General features: G+C 51.3%; 1 protein-coding gene across 2 annotated transcripts in view; it reads right to left on the reverse strand.

The window, feature by feature from the left end:
• ZNF148 (zinc finger protein 148) overlaps positions 1-5,147 on the reverse strand; it is a 38,389-nt gene extending 33,242 nt beyond the window's left edge. Inside the window, exon 1 of one of the 2 annotated variants that reach the window (XM_027461042.3) lies at positions 4,735-5,147. The gene's annotated coding sequence lies outside the window, so the exon portion shown is untranslated. The remainder of the gene's footprint in view (positions 1-4,734) is intronic. The other variant, XM_027461041.3, reaches the window with a different exon arrangement.
• Between the last annotated feature and the right edge of the window lie 853 nt (positions 5,148-6,000).

Genomic DNA, 6,000 nt, shown 5'->3' on the forward strand with positions numbered 1-6,000 from the left:
CATATCTGAGTTTATTTACACAGATACCACAATGGCTTTATGCAATGGTAGTATCACGTGTTGCATCAAGAAACGATTTTGCTTCACAGCTACTTCACAGGCACCTTGTGGTATTTTTTTTGCCATGCTAGAGACCTAGACAGTTTATGTTCAATAGGCTGCTCATAAATTATACCCTGGTGCTGTTTGCAGGTTGGAACGTCTTCCCACACAGATTTCGTTTTATCATCAGACTGTTTAATTCTGCACTTACAAAAACGTCAGCCTAGTCATAAGGAGAGAATCAGACAGTACTGCCTTAGAGTTTTCTGCACAGACTGTGACGAGACGCAGGTACTCCACTACTAATATGCCCACAGAGCGCATCAGTGGCAGGCTAAGGCCAGCGTGCAGAGCCAGCTGAAGAGCTGTGCCTTGCTGGTTCCACAAAAGGGAATGAAATCATGAAGTAACACAAATTAGTAATACATTAACTGTATCGCCTTATTTGTGAAAAAGCTGCCTCGCAGTATCAGGCAGTTAATACATTAACACACTGACAATATCATAAAAGTACACTAATAATTATTTCTGAGCAACTGTGATAACAGTCTCTGTATCACCTCCCAGTGTAAAATTCTGACGGCGTGGAAGAAGTTATCAAGAGGTTCAACCTTTCTGCATGTTGAACTTTCTGCCATCTTTCTAAAAGATGCTGAATTTCCCCTTTAGGACACACTTATAATCAAGTCCTGTGAGAACTTATTATGGATTTTTCCTGATATTTTATCCAAAATGCTGAATATCAGAATAACATATGAAAAAAATCCCTATATGCGGGCAGGGGCAGGCATTTTAATCAGAAATAACACTGGAACACTCACATATGTTAGTTTTTTAATTTGTGTGATAATTTGTAAGTTAAATAGGTTTAACCTATGTCACTTGTGTAGTTTATGATATTATTGCTGGTGTATAAAATATTCTAATGAGATGATAAAAAATGTATATTGAAAAACATATAGTGCACTAATGAACTAAACAGATGGAACTGTGCTTTTAACTGCACTGAACAGTAACTGGAATGAAGTAACTAAAAGCATTTGTGCAACTGAAAATAAACCTCATGAAAGTCTGAATGGGTTTTCTTTTGTTAGGGGGAAGTTTGTGCTTGGCATACACCTACATATGTTACAGCCAATGGCTGCTGCTTTCTGACACGTCCTGTCAAGCGCTGTCTCAGCTCCCAAAAGCTAGTAAGTTGCGTGTGTGTTAAAGTTAAGTTAAACTTCACTGTTAGTTCAAGGGTTTCTGCAGATTCCAATACACAGAAGAGCAAAAAAATATTCTCATGAATCTCAGTATTCCAGGAAATTTAATTTTTCAAAAACATATTTCTGTCCCCAAAAATCAAATTAAATTAAAATATGAGTTAATCACTGTAGTGATGCTTCATATGAGCCTTGTAACTTGTTAGAAGCAGACACACACGTCTACTTACATCCGTGGAGGCTTTGTGGGACTTCATTTGTCTTTAGGCACTCAGCTCTGCAGATCAGACTGAGAGCTAAAGGCTTGAATCTATTTCATCGTAAATTATGTTGATTTGAAAGGTAGATATCATTGAAATGCCAGACAGAGGCAGAAAGAGTGCTTATTTTAAATAAAACATACCTATGATTCTGTGATGCTATTCTCTGCTGGATCCACTTAGAGGAGTCTTTAAAATATTTCCAGTGGCATTTACTTTTCATTCCTTCTCACATTCACTCAGTGGAAAAGATTTTTAAGTTCGGAAAACAAAATCAGACACTTTGGATTCATGTTCAAGAACTCCAGAACAATACCAGTAAGTTTATTTGTCAAAGATTTATATGTCGCTGTTTTGTATTTAACTTTAGTTACTTCACACAAAAATCTATTTCATATTAGAGCCAAAATTAAATCAAGCTTAATCCCAAACTATGCTAAACAATTAAAGCCTTTTTAGATAGATTAAGGCCCACTCACTCCATCAAGCTGCTCGCCACAGACAGGTCTCCCCTTGTAGTATTTACAGTGGGACAGCAGCACATAACAGTCCTCACAGGAGGAAGACTCCACAGAGATCCTAGTCACAAAAAAACATTGCTAATTCTACCAGCAGATAGAAAAGACAATCCCACTCTGCTTTTCCCCACGATACTAGAAAGCAGCTAAACCTTTCCTCCCCGTTGGTAAATTTAAAATATTTTACCTAAATCAACAGCCTAACACCTAATATGCTGATCTTCACCATTTCCAGTTTTACATCATCAAACCTGTAGTGCAAAGAACCCAGCTAGAAGCGAGCTAAGCTCTTTTAGATGTACTGTTATTATATTTCACTCGAGTAATATATTCTTAATATTCTGGTAATTCAACTCTACCACTACTGGTACACAGAAGTTCTCGACTGGAAGTACAAATTTCCACCCCCAGTGGCTTTACCACACCAACTCTCTCTAGAATAAACGCCTGCTCTACAAAGCTTTAAATCCTAATACCAATAAACTTAAATACACTGAACTGAAGAGTGAAAATTGTCCTTTAAGAAACTACACAATAGCATTACAGGAGGTTCTGTCAGGTGAACAATTTAGCCTGCAACGTAACCTTTAATGTCTGAGCAGTTTTTCTTCCAGACAGTACTTTTTTAACCACTGTGGTGTTCACGCAGCTACTTACCCACTTAAGATTTCCTTTCATAATCCATTATATTAGGGATTTTCCATAAGTAGAATATGTTTGCAGTACAGCAGCAATTAAACGCACGTGGGCAAGGAAAACAATAACAGAAACATCGGTTATAAGTGCATCTGTTATCTCAGGCCCTAGCCTGAGGAGCAAAGACAGAAAACGTACCAGCTGCATGCAAGAGGTCAGCCTCGTCCTTTTGAGCTTAATTCAGCTCTATGAGCTCACTGCCTACACACGTTTGGGGAAGAAGAGCATGCAGACATACAGAAACGAGAAAGAAAACACTTCTGGAAACTGAATACGCGCATACATTCAGCTGAATATTCAGGAGGAAAGGCCGTAAGAATTGCTTTCAGGGAAACAGTACAACTGAAGAACTAACTTTTGTGGAATTCCCCTTTGTCACTGCAACAAGAGCAAGGCTGCCTGCCCCCGCTATCAACCTGACTGCACCCCGCATCGGGAGCCTGCAGATCCCACTGGATCCACGTGTGATCAGGCCTCAGGAGCTCCGGAGCTGCCCAGCCCAGCCCCAGCTCCTGCAGATGACAGCTGTCAGCAGCAGCGCCCCAATCCCCAGCGGGGCACTGGGAAACCAACCCTGTCTGCAGGTGTGCAACTTTCCTTGCGGCAGGAGAGACTTCAAGTCTGGGTTCGACCACTGCCTGCTCTAATTCTGATTACAGCTTAAGAACGCCTGTAAAAAATGATGTAGGTTAGCACTACCTCTCCACCTCTTTTCTTCACAAGGCACGCATCACCAAATGCACGGAGAACGAGCGCAAAAGCTGTCTCGCTTACAAAGAAATCTGATATGGGCACTCCAAAATATGTAAGCGTGACAGGCACAGGTACATACTGCCAGCAAGCCTGAAAAGCCTCGCTGAAATCTGTAAGTACAGCAAATAAACAAGGCAACCAAGATCCCAGTGGAGACAAAACAACAGCTCTCTGTAATTTTTCTTCCTGATACCAAAGGCAAAGATGCTGCTGAGTAGCAGCACAACATCTCTCCCACCTAAAACTTCCTGGGCCGGACTGTCACATGTGCACAGGTCACGCTGCCGGCAGACTTTCAAAGCAAAACCAAAGCCACGACTGCTGGGATCCACACACTTGTCTCCGACCACTGCGCAAAGCATCTCCGAGCTGCTCCGCACACTTTGCGAAGATGAAGCCATCAGAGAGGTGATTTACGGCCGCGACACAAATGCCTTCCCTTTTTACGAGCCAGCTTAATCAAGCCTTTGCTGTGCTCATCCCAGCGGAGATTTGGCAGGGACCAGGGCAGGGGAGCTGAGTGCAAGCTTTCGGAGCCCGGCTCGTTCCTGCTGGACTCCCCGTGCTCCCTGCCCTTCCCGCCTGGCACTTGTTAGAGGCTCCCAGCACCGCAGAAAGGCCACTTCCAAAAGCTCCCTCCGAGCAGCGACTCGGGAAAGGTTATTTAAGAAGGTGGGGGGGGGAGATAAATAAATAAATAAAAAATAAATCACCCTCCACAACTCCGCGCGCTTCACCTGCCTTACACCGGGAACAATGGGGGCGGGCAGGAGGGGGGGGGGATAGGGCCACGAGGGGTGTGGGGGCACGGGGATGGGGCCGGGCTGCGGGGCCACACACACACACACACACACACACACACACGCTGTCCGTCGGTCTGTCGGCGGCTGCCCCGGCTCTTTGTCTGTCGGTCGGTCTGTCTGCCTGTCAGCCGGCCCCACCGCGGCCTGCAGCGGGGCCCGGCGCGCTGGGGGCCGGCTGGGCCGGGGGGGAGCGGCGAAGGGGGGGGAACCGGGAGAGACGCGGGGGGAGCCGGAGGGCCCGCGGGGAGCCCCCCGCACCCCGAGCGAGCCGCGGGGGGGGGTCCCGGGGGCTCCCGCCGCCTCCCCCCCGCTCCTCAGCCGCCGGCGGGGCCAAGCGCGGCCCATGCGGGCGGGCGGGACGCGGCGCTGCCCCTGCCTTCCCCGCGGCCCCTGCCTCCCTTCCTCCCGTCCCTCCCCGCCGGCCGGGCCCGGCTCCCCCCTGCCCGGCACTTACCGGCCGCGGGGCTGCGAGGAGAAGGCGGGCCGGGGCCGGGGCCGGGGCCGGGGCCGGGGCCGGGGCCGGGGCCGGGGCCGGGGCCGGAGCCGGGGCCGGGGCCGAGGCGGCGGCAGCGGCGGCGGCTGCAGGGGGCGGCTCAGAGCGGCCGCGCGGAGGCCCCGGGCATGGCGGGGCGCGGGGAGGCCGAGGGGAAGTTGGCGGCGGCGGCGGCTCCGGCCCCTTCCTGCTCCCGCTCCGGCTCCGGCGGCGCGATCGGCGCCTTCCCCTCAGCCTCCTGCTGGCGGTGACAGCGACAGAGCGCCGCCGCGCCGCGGTGCAGCATGGGAAAGGCGCCCGGAGGACCGCCGCCGCCACCGCCAGCAGCAGCGGGGCCCGGGCGGAGGCCGCCTGCCCGCGGGGGCCGGCCCCGAGCCGCCGAGCCCGGGGCGGTGCCGGGCGGTGCCGGGCGGCGGGGTGACATGGCGGCCCTGCAGCGCCTGAGGGGAGAGGGAGGAGGGGGGGGGGGGGGGGTGCACGGCCTCAGCCGCCTCGCTGCCTCCTCAGCCGGAGCTGGGCGCTCGCAGCGTCCTCCAGGCGAAGCCCCCAGCCCCGCTGCATCGCCGGGTGTCGCTTCTGGGCGCTGAGAGGGGGGCGCCGCGCTGTGCGGGACCCCTTCGTGCAGGGGTTGTCCGTGGAGGTGGCAGGGTCACCGTCCCTGGGGGTGGCCAAGGGGAGGCTGGAGCTGCTCCTTGGGGACGCACTGAGTGGGTGACGCTGGCCCTAAGGGCACGGTTGGCCTCTTGGAGGTCGCTCCCAACCCTAATGGTGCTGTTGGGTGACGCTCAACAGCTCTGCAGGGCTCAGTGAGGCAGCCACCCAACTGCAGCACAAAGCTTTTTGCCACACTTTGGCTGTGCCCAGGTTGCCCTCCAGGATCGCCCTGTCCCCGCCACGAGGCTCGCAGCCCTCATGCAGGCCCTGTTAGGATGAAGGTGCATCTTTTTTGGGGAGCCAACAGCACCAAAAGACCCCACGTAGGGCTCCCACCTCCCTTTAACGAGACGCCTTCATAAGGTTCTGCACCCTCACGCCGGTCAGAGATTGTGCCACTTCGTTGCCCTGTAATAAATTGCGTTAAGAAAGTATTAATGACATGAAGACCCAGTTTGAAGGTCTGCCCTGCCTTTATGCAATAGCTATATTTCAAAATAATTGCGCCGACTACTCACTCTATGAACAGAGGAAGGAGTTAATAAAACGTGCCTACATCTCACGCAGCCGTTT

This window comes from Anas platyrhynchos, chromosome 7 (assembly GCF_047663525.1).
Source record: "Anas platyrhynchos isolate ZD024472 breed Pekin duck chromosome 7, IASCAAS_PekinDuck_T2T, whole genome shotgun sequence".
NCBI lineage: Eukaryota > Metazoa > Chordata > Aves > Anseriformes > Anatidae > Anas > Anas platyrhynchos.